The following is a 16059-nucleotide window of genomic DNA, read 5'->3' on the forward strand; positions in this document are numbered from 1 at the left end:
TTGCCCCCTATCCAAATGTTTGCTTTATGTGATCAGATTTCTTTGTTCCATGGAGAATACTTGCCATTATTTGTGGTGACCTATCACAGGAATGTGTATAATTATGGAGAATCTAGTCAATTTTAACCCAAAACAAAGTATATGAAGGTTTATAGAAGTGTGTCCAAAAGTGACCAGAATTGACAACCATATGGGGCAATTATATACTGACAATTTACAATAAATTTGGTGCTCTGTTAGTTGCTGAAGATATAAATGTGATGCAAGTAGCTTTGTCCTTGAAGGGTTACATTCTACTTGGAAGTGTGATGGTCATGGGCAAGTATATTTGTAGAAAAATTACCATATCTGATAAGTTTTATAATGCCCCATTGAATAATTGTACCAAAGTCTTAGGTAAAATTATAGAAATCATAGTAAAAGGGAAAAGCTTAAGGTGGATTTTGAAAGACAAGTTTGGAGGTTACCAGGAAAATTAGGGAAGAGTGTCTGGCATAGTCAAGAAATAATGTGGGAGCTGGAAATATCATTGAAGGGCTGTAAAGAAGGAGGTAGAAAATGATACTGGATTTGTCACGGGTTATATTATGAATGTATCTAATGTATCTATATACTATGTGTAGGTGCCAAAAAGGTGCCAAACTGATATGTTTCTACCATGGGGAATTTAATTGGAGGCAAAGCAGAAAATACTCAGATTACTAAGTGGTGTTGTGGCTCAGATAAAGTATGAAATTTCATGATTTGACAAATTTTGAGCAGTCAGGAATTTGACTTTCAAAGTAACACAACTTAGTCATTAAGGTGGAATAACAAACCATACATTGATGACAGAGAATACAATTTCTGTGGATGAGATTTAGATAAGAAGTTAAGGCTGATGACAAGGTTCAAATGTGATAATAGGCTTGTATTTTGGGGGAACTTTGAGGTCAGATTTATAGACAACTTTTACACAAATGCATTGAAAATTCCTTGGTACAAAGGCAAGAGATAGATGTCATAAGGAGAAAAAAAAAGTTCAACGTCTTTTGTAAACATGGGGAGTAACCAGGAGAGAATCAAGTAACAGCAGAAGAAAGAATTATAACTGGATGGGATGTGCCTCAGAAAGGAAAATTATCCTGAATAAAGGTAAAAAGGTAAGGGACTAAAAGTATAAGCATGCAACAAAAAGAATGTGAACCCTCTCTCCAAGGTCCCAATACCAATATCAAACTCTTTCATTAAGAAGGTAATAGGACTGGGTTTTCTTTGTGTAGGGTGGTTTTATGTTAATGATAAGACACAGGTACATTCCAAACAAGCCTCAAGATATGCATAAGCAAATGGGCTCACAGCAGAGACAAGTGTCTAGTGGAAAACATGGAAAGGCTTCAAGATTGAATAAGAAGGTCAAGCCCAGAAATAACAGCGTAATGAGAAAAGACTGAGTTGAAAGGCAAAGGAATCCCATTGAGATGAATAGAGAGGATGTTGAGGAAATGGAGAGGGGTGAAGTATATTAGGGATCAGGTTTGCAGCATCTGTGTCCTTACCAGGCCACAAGTATGAATGAGACAAGTAGAAGTAGAAAAGAGGAACACAGGAGAAAATTGCATGGCTGAGTGCTTCATTAGAATTTGGGTCCTGTTGTTAATAGGAATTATTTTGAGGCCCCAGAGGAGTCATTTAACTTTTCAAACTGTCTGTCTTCCCATTGATGGACAATGGTAAAAAATTAAATCTCAACCTCTGTGGAAATGACAGTCTGCTTATTACAAAATACTTTGGTAACAGGAAGCATTTTCACTCTACCAAACTATCTTATTTGGTTAACAGGTTGTAAAACAGAAGTCCAAGCTGAGGTATGTAACTGTAAATTTACTATAGGTTATGATTCTGGAAACTTTCTCCCTGCAGTCACAATCGTTACTCCTTGCATTTTATTTCTGTCCTCTATAAAATTTGTTTTATGTTAGCCAGGAGAATTAAGAGAAAGATAAAAGATAAATGAGGCAGCTCAGCTGTTGAGCATTATCTATATTATCAGCATAACACCCAGATCAAATTCAAGCTTATATCTCCCTGGGTGGGAGGAGCTACAACTGTGCCAGGATGTCAAGAGAGAGCCAGTGAAAGTGGTAGCTATGCATCCAAAGAAGAGTTCAGAGTCAGCCACTGGGTACAAGGTTTAGTTAACCTCCACTGATAAAACCTTTGAAAGAAATCTGATTTTGAACCCTATTCTCTGTCTCTGTCTCTCTGTCTCCTCTCTCTCTCTCTCTCTCTCTCTCTCTCTCTCTCTCTCTCACACACACACACACACACACACACACACACATATTTTGGCTTGGTGTTTCATTTTACTAGTTTAAGACTAATCATTATGCTCATCATTAAATACCACTGCATAACAGAAAAAAATAGTTTTTCTGCTTGAAGATATAGTTTTATCACCAGCCAACCAATGCTGTCGCCAGTGTGATATTATTATATTTATTATTTTAATATAAGAAAGAATACTTGCATATACCTTTGCTTTTTACCATATGAAGCATTTAAACATTTCAGGGGAGCCTTTGATTATCTAGAAAAAAGTGATTTTATATGGTCTTAGATTAGACATTATAGGTATTTGTTAACTGCTCCTTTCTCCTGAACCCTTCCTTGTCTCTTATCTATGGAATGAAGCACGCTGAGAGTATGAGAATCCCAATTTACATTTCATAGACAGGAGCATGTCGTTTTATCTTTCATTACAATAGCATCAAATGTCCTTGTTAAAATTTAGTATTTCCAAAACGATGAGAAAATTAATAAAACATTTCCTTTTGGTGTAATAAAATGGCTTTACTTATACAAATGCGAAGAAAAATACACATTCTTTTTATGTGTATTCTGAACACTTCAAGCACCATCTGAAATGATTAGAAATTGGGGAAAATGTGGGATATAAAAGGACAATAACAGGTGAGGAGAAATAAAATACTCAATGTTAATAATAGTAATATATATTGGAACAGAAGGGTGAAGGTCATTTTACTGGGCAGCTGTAGAATACTAAAGGAAGCTGGTCCAATAACAGAGATTTTTAATGTAAGGAAAGATTGATTGTTCCACCGTGTTTCTGCATCTGGCCTCCTTGATTTCAAACATTTCCAGATTGTTAGCCAAGATTGCAACTGGGCAAATTCTGTACTCAAATTTGCAATGAGGAAACCACAAGCACACAGCAACACACATACGCACCACATCAAAAGAAATCATAAGTTTGAAATATTCTGAAGTACGAATGCTAAATGTCTGGTCATGATGCTTTTTATTTAGTCATATAACTGACTTAGGGTTTGGAAGTTGGAAGTGTTGTCTTTTAAACTTGACATTAGGAGTTATGGCACCCCGTCAAAGCAGGTTATTCAAAACAGAATAAAAACTGAGGTCATTCTAAAGGATTTCCTTAGTTTCAGAAGTGGAGTAATAATAGTAAATTACAACTATCAGGGGAATGTACCTTCAGGACTTTTAAACCTTTCACTAGGCAAAAGGAAATGGTGATGGCGGGTTTTTTCCCCCACCTATGATTATCAGGTGCAAAGTTTGAAAATTGAGAAGGACAAGATTTTGCTTTTCATGGAAAATACATCGAAATCTTATGACTAAATTCAATTAATTTATCATATAGATTTAGCAAAGTCACTAAGAAAATTATTATTTAAGATTCAGTCATATCATCTTACACATATCAAAAATGTAGAGAGCTGGGTGTTCTTTTATTTCATTTTGAATGACCAGGATGCTCTCATTTATATCCTTCAATTTAAATAAACAAATATGTATACATGACTACATACAAAAGAGCCGAAAGTGTAACTGCCCGGAGATATAAAAGTTGCTATCCTGGGAATTACCACCCAAATTAACAGACTAGAAACAATTATATAAAACACAAATATGAGTGTGTTTAATTTGCTTTCCCTTTCTTATGATTTCAGCAGGTACAAGGAAGTGAAGAGGTCAGGAATAAAAATTGGGGAGGAGGGGATTTGGAGGAGATTTAAACAGGCAAAGGAAATGAACAAGATATGGTTCACACACACCAAAGTAAGACATGTTACCATGGAATTTTGGTGGTATCACACTCGCAGTATTTAAAAAAACTGAGCCATCTGGAAGGCGAAGTTAACTTTTACGTAATTGTGTTTCTCATTTCTCTAGCTCTTACAAAATGCCCTTGTGAACGGGAATGCAAACTAAACTGTGTGTTCTTGCAATGTAATTATGATAGCACTTTTCAAACTCTTTGTCAACGTGGGAATATATATTGATACATATGTATTGTATTAGTATATATGCAATAAAATAGAACTGCAGAGTTTGACTATGTCAGGGAATGACTAGGAACTTCACCTCCTGTGCCATTTGTGACCCAACCTAGGCTTGTACCCAGGCAATAGCCAAAACAGAAAGATTGATTGGTTATGCTATCAGATTGAATGTCAATACACTAAACTCAGGACAAAGAATGCATCTGCGACAAAGAGCTAAACTATATGAACCAAAAATATTTTCCAAACCTAGTCATTTTGATGTATCTAATTTAATTCAGATGTTGAACTAGTCTATTATGTACCCTGTAAAGTAAACTGGAGAATTTAGTGTTACTATTACATGATGTCATAATCCGAAATTTTTGATAGGATCAAGTGACTCATTGTGCTCTGTAAATCTTTCTAAAATTGTTATGCAAAAGGACATATATATATATATATATATATATATATATATATATATATGGGCAATTATGTCACTGCTTGCATGCATAAGATGATGGAGAATTTTTGGAAAAGTAACGTGTTCATTATGATTTAACTTTATACAGCATAGAGCATAAAATTGTTTAAACCCATCTTTAAAAGTCATGTGGAATTGAAAAGGAATATACCATATAATGAAATCCTTATGTCTATCTGGAATTTATAAAATGAAAATCAACTGTAATTATTTTATGTCCAAGTATGGGGCTATGATATTATTATTATTCAGAATATGCATAAATGTGTGTGTATCCATGTGTGTGTATATATACATTATGTATTCTCATAAGTGTTTACACTTCTTCCTCAGCCAGGCTTTTGGAGATGGCCTTCAAGAGTTAAAAATCTTCTCACTCCCCATACTTCCATCCTATTTCTCTGTAGCTCCAAAGCAAACACATAGAAGTTTAAATGCACTTAAGTAAGTATGTGTGCAGAAAAATACAAGTGTTTTATCACAAGTGGAAATGTTTCCAGTCCTTTGTAGAGGACCCTGGTTTTCTTCTTCTCCACTGTGACATTTAGCACAGGACAATTCAGCATCTTTTAGTCTTAATTTGACTTAATTTGTGTGATTGTACTTCTACAGACCATTTCTTCAAAATGTGAATAAAGTAGAGAAAATAGACATTCAGAAAAAGATGTCACTGAGGTGTACAGGACAAACATTTACTGAACCTCAGTGGAGAATATATAAAACATGACATCAGTTTTGCCATAGGTTTCTTGTAAAGGTTGCCTTTGACTGTTTAGTTGTCCATGAAGAATTAAATATGCAATGTTTTTCAGATAGTTGCCACTTAGATTTTTCAGAAGCAATGTTGGTAGACATACAATACATTCAGTAACTATGACAGTATAGTATTTACTTTAGGCCATGCCTATGGATCTGATTCTTTCTTACTTTACTCCCTTGTTTATATTCTGGCTTTATGCTAGAGTATTAATGACTTACAATTGTATACATAACTGTCATCTTCTCCCAAGCAACACAAACAAAATAGCATGTTTTTCCACCCTTTGCAATATTTCGTCATTGTGTCTCTTTTTCTTAATCTTCACTCTTTCATTATTTTTTATGTTCTGTTTTCACATGTTAAAATTTTAAGAGTAAACCATTATGAATAATGAAGTTTAAACATCATAACCTATTTCTTTTTTTTTTTTTTTTTTTTTTTTTTTTTAAAGAAAGGGAGGAAGGGAAGGAAAGACAGAGAAGGAAGGATAGAAGGAAGGAAGGGAGGAAGAAAGGGAAACATCTTTAAACATTTTCTTGTTTTATTATATTTTGTTTGTTTGTTTGTTTTTTACATGGGCTGGGGCCGGGAATCGAACCGAGGTCCTCCGGCATAGCAGGCAAGCACTCTTGCCCGCTGAGCCACCGCGGTCCGCCCATAACCTATTTCTTTTAAAGATCCAATATATTAAGTTCACATTATCTGACTTCTTGGAATTTTCAGCCTTACGTGTGTTAGGTTATTGAGAGACACGAGGGTATAATGGTCTTTGCAAAATATTACCCAATTTCCTGTATCCTCTCCCTTAGGATGAATTTTACAAAACTTCTGCAGAGCTAAGGGAAAAAAACAGCACTTTGATATGTCTCTTTGGCCCTGCTTCCTGTTGTATTGCACAGCTTCCTTGAATGGCTCCATGATCAAGCTTTCTTTCATGCCTCTGGGTAGCCAGGCAAGACTTGACCATGACCAGCCAGATAACATTCCTTGCATTGCTAATTTTAGACACAGATTCAGTGTATAGCTAAAATGAGACACCAGTATCCTGGGTTTAATGGGCTATTCAATGTCAAGTGACTCTATAATCTTTGACCTATTTAGTAATGCTTTGGGAAATCGCAATTATATACAGGTGCAGGCAATATGTTAAGAAAAATACTGCGGAGGTTGCTTTGCTTTTCACCATTTCATATTATTCCGTGGGGGCTATGATTTTAAGCCAAGTGAGTGTGAGATTTAATAACTCTTCCCACCTCATGCTGGCTTTTTTTATGACTAAAATATTAGCTTTGAATAGCTTTAATCGGTTAGCCATGTATAGTCTTTTGAATAGATGATTTTGAATAATATATTGATTTGTAAATCACTGTGAATGCTAAAATATAATGTTCAGTAGATTCAGTTATTATAATGTCTGCTATTATTATCTAAAAATCAAATATACTTGTTAAACTAGCTTTATAGGTATGGATACGTGTGGATAATATAAACAATTGATAAAAACATGAAACAAGCTGATGTGGCAAAATGTGTCACTAAAGAGTGCTATCTTCAGCTTTATTTTATTAATTATTCTTTATATTTTGAATAATTAATTAATCTAGATTTGTATTTTATCTCTTTTTTCCATAGTTTTGCTTTTGATCACCTTATTTCCATTACAAGTAATGATCCCTGACTTTAGATGATTAAATGACATCTGTCATTACATTTTCATTAGTCGCAGTCTTCCTGGAATGAAATCTTGAAATTTTTCTAGATGTAGCTAAGCTGTTTGCTAGTCTTATATTTTATACTTAGCTTGTTTTGTTTGTTTTGTTTGTGTGTGTGTGTTATTTCTAATTGAAGACTTTCAAAACTTGATTAATATTCTTTCTTTAATGCAGCTTTTCAAATTGGCAATTTTATAACAATTGCAGAAATTGAAGCATGGGTCAATATTGTATCCTATAAAACATTTTGAATACAAGCATATAATTATTTTAATAATAAAAATGATTTCTCTATAATTAACCTATGTGGTTTTAAAGGACAAATTTAAGAAACACTTTATCACATAACCTTTTAGAAATAAGTGTTTATACAAGAAGACATACACACATATATTTAATATTAATTTTGAGTTGTCTCTCTCTTCTACCATCCTAAGCAAGAGAAGTATTTATTTTGACTCCAAGAATTTAAGTTGACTCCAAGAATTTATGTGTCTTTAGGGACATATAACCTGAAAAAACTTATTAGCATTCTGGAACTCCATAGTGGAATGCCTCTTTAATAACTCATGGATAGACACAGGCCCTCCTAGACTTTCATTCTTTGCAAACAAGAAGATTGTCCACCCAAAGTTAGTAAGTTAAATGGGAAGATTAAAAAAAAACAAAACTCCAAAGTTTTCTTAAACTTTTCTTTGTATTACAAAGGTAATTGGGTCAGACCTGAAAACAATTAATATACCTAGATGTAGTATTTTATTAAATCAATTTTGGCAACTCTCTGGAACGGAAATAGGGAAACACTACAGTACAGATTCTTGAGGCCCATTAAAGTAAATAGAATTTTAAAAGTCTGAAAGGAATTGTAGATGAGGTGAAGGAGGAATTTATCTGTAAATTGAGTATGCAAAGGTGTTTGGAATTACCCTATAACTTACTCAATAAGGCACCACATTTATATGGGTACAAGTAGGCATATATTAAAGGTGTCCAAATTATATAAGATCATTTCTGTCCCTTTCTGCCACAACTGTGTATCAGTTTCTTTCCAGCAATAATGCCCAAAATAGAATAAACAATCTGTATTTTGTCATATGTATATAACTGTATGTTTGCGTTTTAATTATACAACTATTCTTTATTCTTCACTTATATGCTACTTGCTCAGGGATACTCTCTATGGCTTTAAATTTTGGAAAGATCATGGACCGTAGTGTCCAAACGCATGCATATTTAATCATGGTTCTTTCCCTTACTAACTGAGTCATATATCCCTTTGCTGGCTGGCCACGTCCCCTCGAGTGCTCTAAAGGCACAGCAACAACTTACTGTGGCTGAACTTGATCTCAACTTTCTTATGCCATATCTTCCTTGTTCCACAAGCCCAATCAGTCAAGAAGGTCTACAAATTTTATCTTTTATTTTTCATATCCATTTCTTATTCTCTTTTACTGTCACTTCTCCTGTTGAGAGTTTCATCAACTTTTGCCTAAGTGATTGTTTCCACCATGAAATTGCTGTCAGAGCAGGAGGTTGCTAAGATCAGTTATAGGCACATATTAACTGTTCAAAAGTTCTTGCTTGAATAATTAGATGGATGAAGAGGAAGGTTCTATTTTTGATGCACCTCATGTAACTTACTCATTCTGCAGCCTTTATCTAGAATGTCTTTTTCTCTTTTCTTCACATTTATATTACCTCTAATCCAACAGAAATCCCTTCCTGGATAATTATGTTGGGCTGAGTGTATTCCCATAGCACACTGTGATTATTGTATCTTTGCATGTACCACATTTTATTTAATTTCTCACTTTATGTGTCTATCTCTACTTCTAGACCACTAAGTCCTTGAAAACATGCTTTCTTATTCATCTTTGTACTTCCAGCACCAGTAGAAGGTCAAACACATAGTGAGTGGTCAATATCTGTTGAATGAAGAATGAGTGAATAAGTGAATTCAAAGAGCACTGTTACTCATTCTGATGCCCAGGACCATGTCATATACATAGCAATATAGCAAAAAATATTTAACCAAAAGGCCCTGGGCAATTACCTTGATACTGCCAAGGCTGTTTCCTCCTCTATGAAATGGGATATTTGCGTCCTCTGAGGACTGGACAGTGTCACATACTGAATGATGATAATAACTTTCCTCTCAACTGTGGAACATTGAACAAGATCAGCTATCAACTTAAGATAAAGTGCAAAGCAGTTATGATATACATTAACAGTATTCCCAGTATTACTTGATTGAATAAATGAAAATTCAGTCCAACTAATTTTAGGCTAAATTTAGCTTAATAAATAGGACAAAGACTGTTATAATGAAAACTCCAAATGTTCTGCATAAGGTTTATTGTTTTTACAGATTCATATTATTTTTCATTTATTGTTTTTTTTTATTTCCCCTAATTTGCAAAGGTTAAAGAGCATTCCCATTTCCTGATATGGTATATGTGAATTGGAAAACAATATGTCAACAAAATAAAAGGATAAATTCTTATTTCTTAATGCTCATATTGCTTTTGATGAATTTCTTATAACTTTCATATGAGACCCAAAACAGATGTCATACTGTACTTCAATCAAACAACAGAGCACAGTGAATCCAGAGGCAATGATTTAAGTTGTTTAAGCACAGAAGACTTAGTATCCAACTATTGCCTTAACATCTATTTTAGGAAAGAATGACATTTGAAATTTTGTATTTACTGTCTATCGTTTGGTATGTATTTTGATAGTTGAAATATTTTCCAAGAGATAGCTACTTATTAAAAAATGAGAATACCATAGATATAATGCTAAGGTATAAGGAAATCTTGACTCTCCAATTCCACATTAATCCTAGTTTAACCCATGATCCCCAAACAGCTGTAGCTAGTTGTATTTCATCTGCTTTCTATGTTTGTCCTGTGAGTCTGGAAAGTAGATAGGGCTTTTCCACCAATTTAAATATGTACCATCTTGAGTTAGATTTTAATTTGTAGGTAAAGGTTCTATATAATCTCTAAATAAAGTAATCAGATTATATTCATGACTTTCAATGTCTTTCCCATTAGTTGGTGACTTTTGGGTGTAAAAATTCTATATATCCCAAAGATTCTTTACTTATATATATTACAAATCTTCCTTTGTTAGGCTTGAAATACTGTTCTCTTACTTTCCAACATATGTATTTAAGTCCATGGCACATTCACAGTGTTCAACAAATATTTTTTGAATGCTGAGACATTTGCTCTTTTAAAAAATAATTATGGTTCTGTATCTGTCCATATATAGTTTAACATCTTTGCTAACAATTATAGATATATACAGACCCTTCACCCACTTAATACATGTTTCTGTAATTATATATTAGGTAAAATTCTGTATCATTATTTTTACTTGATAAAATATTTACAAATCCATATTTCAAAATAAATACTTCAGAAAATAAATCAGTTAACTTTTAAAGTTTGACAATTTAGGGTTTAAACTATTGTTACTTATTTAATCATTCATTCATTCTACAAACATTAATTTAGCAACTCCAATATGCCAGATGTTGATATAGGTGGGAATCTTAATAGACAAACTTTATCAGGCTCAGGTGAAACTAGTAAGAAAACAGTAAGAGATACATATACATACACACACATACACACAGACGTATGTATGTACAGGCATACATATATATTCATGGTCTCATGGTGCTGTGAATATGTATGCAAAATATGCATACATGCAAAATGAATATGTATGTAAAATGAACTGGGTGGATGGGAATACTAGTGGTCAATGTGAGGCAGGGGTAAGGGGCATGCAAGGGAGGGAGGTAGAAGAGACTACTTCTCTCCGGAAATTAAGAAAGCCTTCTCATTACTTAATTGTTTGTTTATAACCTGGTCATTCCCAGAAACTTCGGGTGTTTATGTGACACCTGAGACTCAGAGTTAGAGCTCTGAAGCTATGAAAGTCAACAGTACCCCTTACAGGAATAGTCGAAAAAGTTAAAAAAGGGATCAGACTTCAAGTGGATATATGAGTGGGGCTGATCTCGATAAGACTAAGGTGTGTCAGAATACAGGGTAAAGGATGATATCATCCATTTTTAAAACTTCAATTTCTGTGTTAGACTAAAGGGAGAGATGTTTATTTGGTGCAAAATCTGTATGTTCATTTCCTAATTTAACTTATACAGTAAAGTTAGTTGAACACCATAAGTATATGGAATCTTGAATAGGGTGTGAGATTTTGTTGGTTGGTTCAAGTTAGTGTGATGATGGAATACATCCCAGAGTAATCTGGGCAGTGAATGAAGTATTTGCAAAGTCCCCTTGAGGAACTGGGTTGAAAGGAGGAAATATTCAACTTCCCCATTTGGAGAATTTCTGATACTCTCTCAAGCAGTGGAAACAACCAAATCAATGGGCCAAGCCCTCTATTTTGGGGTTCGCCCCTATGAAACTTATACCTACAAAGGATAGGCTAAGCCTACTTAAAATAAGGCCTAAGGGTCACCCCCAGAGAACCTCTTCTGCTGCTCAGATGTAACCTCTCTCTCCAAGCCAACTTGGCAGGTGAACTCACTGCCTTCCCTCCTATGTGGGACATGATTCCCAGGGGTGTAAATCTCCCTTCAACATGAGAGAGAAATCTGGGGATGAGCTGGGAGCCAGGGGATTGAGAAAGCCTTCTCGACCAAAAGGATGAAGAGAGAAATGAGACAAAATAAAGTTTCTGTGGCCAAGAGATTTCAAATAGCCAGAGGTTATCTTGGAGGTTATTCTTATCCCTTATGTAGTTTAGGGTGTATTGGAGCAGCTGAAGGGAAATACCTAAAACTGCTAGACTGTGTTCCAGTTGCCTTGAATCTTGAAGATGATTGTATAAAGATAAAACTTTTACAATGTGACCGTGTGATTGTGAAAACCTGTGTCTGGTGCTCCTTTTATCCAGGGTGTGGATAGATGAGTAATAAAATATGGATTAAAAAATAAACAAATAATATGGGGAACAAAGGGCAAAATAAACTGGGTGGACGGAAATAGTAGTGGTCAGTGGGACGGGAGGGGTAGGGGGCATGATAGGTATGAGTTTTTTCTTTATTCTTTTTACTTCTTTTTCTGGAATGATGCAAATGTTCTAAAAAATGATCGCGGTGATGAATACACAACTATATCTTATGAGCCATTGCCTGTACACCATGTATGGAATGTATGTGTGTGAAGGTTTCTCAATAAGGAAAAAAAAAAAACTTTCTCATAGGAGGCAATCTGAAACTTGAAGGATAAATAGGAGTTAACTAGGCAGATATGAATGAGAGAGAAGCTATTCTACGCAGAAGGAGATCAAGTAATACACCTTTAAAAAGTAATAGCTGCTGCCAACAGGTGGTTTTGTTTTGTTTTGTTTTTAATATCCTAATGTTTTCTATTCTAAAATACTATGTAAGCCACTTCATCATAATAGAGAGCTTTCACCACGGTTGGGCTAGTTTTGTCAAATTCTGCATCAAAATCAGCTACAGTTATAAGCAACCAGTGAAAAAGACTGTTCCCAATGTTGAATCACGTGATAGAGGACCATTAGTTATAAACTAAAGGTCTCTGCAGGAACCTGAAAAACAAGAATCACACTAACTGATTAGGTCACATACTTGCATCCTAATAATTAATTCTGGTCATAGGTTGTTTACATATGTGAGTTTTCTTCAAACAGAAGTGAGGTAAAGAATGCTTGCACCCAAGGGCTTAGTAATTTGTTTTGAAAATATTTTTAGACCTTTCTTTCTTACCTTCTTCTAAATAATAAAATTAGTCAGTTAATTAGCAATGGCATTCATAATAGTATTTCTTCTGGATCTAAAGTTCTATTATTCCCACAGCTATTTTAAATCTTAATATAAAGAATCATAATAACAATCATAAATACTTGTATAACAAAAATATTAATTATTTCTTATTATGAAATATTTATTTTACAAAAATTATTCAATGTACAAAAATAACTAAAATAAATATGATTATACTACATCAGAGTTCAGAGAGCACACATTAACTATCTGTCAAGCCAAAAAGCATTCTCTTGCTACACTGTATCTCAGGGAGATCTATATGTATAGCTGCATAGGCTATGTAGCAAATGAATCAGACTGACTGATTCATTACAGAAGTCATAAATTAGCAGGCATGTAGGTGAATATGGCTGGCAGATGTATTTTGTTTTGGCAGAAACATTTTTTTAAAAAACATGGCTAGAATTTGACAATTGGTATATTTCAAATTAAAATCATGATATCTGGATTCAGTTGCATAATTGAAAGATCTGACAGGTCTGCCCTGCCTTCCTTCAGGGAACTAATTGAGATGTAGAAACTGTCCACCTGCCTTTACTTAGTGCATACATGTCCGTCTAAGTTTTACATAGACCTTACCTCTACACTGCATACATTTATATTTTGAGTTTTTGACAGATGAAATAAGGTTAAAATATAAATGTCCTCAAATATATCTTTGACCCAGGCATACAGATTAAAGATTCCATTGTTATTAATATTAAGGTGTGCAATCATGCCACAGTTTAATATGCTAAAATCTTCTTATACAACAAAGCAGGGCAATGTGATGGTGGCTCAGTGGCAAAATTCTCGTCTGCCATGCTGGAGACCCAGATTCGACTCCTGATGCTTACCCATGCAATCAAACAAGCAACAACAACAAAACAAGAAAGTATTGCTTGGTAACTTTTAAATACTAAGAAATACTTGCGTATGTGTATGTGTGTTTTTGTGTGAAAACCTTGTGTTTTTAAACTATCCACATTCCCTTAATGAACATCAATGACTCTTACCGGTACTTTTCATGTTCTGGTACTTGTTACCAGACAAAATACATACTGAACTACTGTATGCTATCTGAACAGCATCAGATACTTTATCCTTATTAATTTGTTTCTTCTCAGGCTATCTATACTGCAAATGAATTTGAGATTACTATTTTAGGAAACTATTTGGATACATTTATGTCTGTATCACTGAAAACAACTCTGTAAACACCTACATGCAGTGGTGAACGGACATACACATTGATAAAGAAACATTGCAAGATAAAGAATACAGGATTTTAGAGTGTATCCAGGATATGGCTCTTTCAGTCTCAGTTTGTGGGATTTGTTTTGATCTTGAGTCTTTTGCCAGAGTAAACACATCTGCAGCTTATATTCCACAGTTTCAGGGAAAAACAGTCTCAAATTTTGTTAAAATACAGTGCTAATTGCATTTTTAGCTCACATATATTCCTTTGAGATTTCATAGACACATTTTTAATTTTCAGCAAAATTTTGAAGCTCACCTTCAGTAAACTAAAGAGGTGTAAAGAATGAGCCTAATAAATTTATGAGGTATCATTGTTCTCAGAGCCATTATATTATCAGCATTGATTTCTAATTGAAATCATTCTAACTAAACTGAGTTGCTAGGTCTATACATAATTATTTCTTTTTGTCTCTAAGTGGTAAAAAACAACCCTAATTCTTTTATGTGACCATATCACACAAAGGAAGTTAAAAGGAAAATAGCAAAGTGATTACATAGCATATGTAAAGCAAATTTTATTAATTCTTTAAGATATTAGGCTTCCTTTTAAACAGGCACTGGGCTAAACACTGGAGATATTAAGCTGAGTATGATGCTGATTCTATCCTCTGGGTAAAAATGATCTAGTACAAATCCTGACATTATTTCCATTTCCATTTTTTTATTATAGAAGTTGTGAGTTTACAGCTCAATCATACATAAAATACAGGATTCCCATAGCCCACCCCACCACCAGCACCCTGCATTGGGGTGGTACATCTCATACAATTGTTGACAGCACTTTTTAACAATTGTACTTTTTTAAAAATGGTAGTTACATTTGTTAAATTGAGGAAAGATTCTTGAAATAGTATTATCCTCCATAGTTTACATTAAGTTTATTTTTCCCGTATTGCTCCCTATTATAAACACCTAGTATTAGTATCATACATTTGTTATAATTCAGGAAGTAACATTCTTGTGCTTGTACTGTTAAAAGATATTCTGTCTATAATAGAGTTCATTGTTGTTATACAGCCCTATGCTTTATCCTTCAGTTTTTATTCTAGTGACATATACATCCTAAAGTTTTCACTTTTAACCACATGCATCTATACAGTTCAGTGCCATTGATTACCCTCACAGGAAAGTACTACCATCACCTCCATCCCTTCCCATTTATCAGCAGCCTATATAGAAAATCTATGCAAGCATCAACTCCCCATTCCCTACCATCCTGGTAACCTATAGACTCTGCAACTCCATGCATTTGACAATTATAATTAGTTCATAACAGTGAAATCATACAATATCTGTCCTTTGTGCTTGGCTTATTTCACTCAGCATAATGTACTCAAAGTTCATCCATATTGTCACATGCATCAAGGCTTCATTCCTTCTTACAGCAGAATAATAAAATACTCTGTCATGCATATAACACATTTTGTCTATCCATTCATCATTTGATGGGCACTTGGCTATTTCAACTATACATTCTGTATATTAACCCCTTATCAGATATGTGGTTCCCAAATATTTTCTCCCATTGAGTAGCTTGTCTTTTCACTTTCTTGGCAAAGTCCTTTGATGCACATTTTTAATTTTGAGGCAATCCCATTTATTTATCCTTTCTTTAACTGTTTGTGCTTTGGGTGTAAAGTCTAAGAAAACATGGTCTGCCACAAGATCTTGAAGATGCTTTCCTACATTTTCTTCTAGTAGTCTACAGTCTTGGTACTTATATTTAGGTCTTTGATCCA

At 34.2% G+C, this 16059-nt stretch overlaps 1 long non-coding RNA gene across 1 annotated transcript in view; it reads left to right on the top strand.

The window, feature by feature from the left end:
- Window positions 1-16059, top strand: part of LOC143648523 (uncharacterized) — a 648490-nt gene that overhangs the window by 496491 nt on the left and 135940 nt on the right. The window lies entirely within an intron of this gene.

Source organism: Tamandua tetradactyla, chromosome 10, assembly GCF_023851605.1.
Source record: "Tamandua tetradactyla isolate mTamTet1 chromosome 10, mTamTet1.pri, whole genome shotgun sequence".
Lineage (NCBI taxonomy): Eukaryota > Metazoa > Chordata > Mammalia > Pilosa > Myrmecophagidae > Tamandua > Tamandua tetradactyla.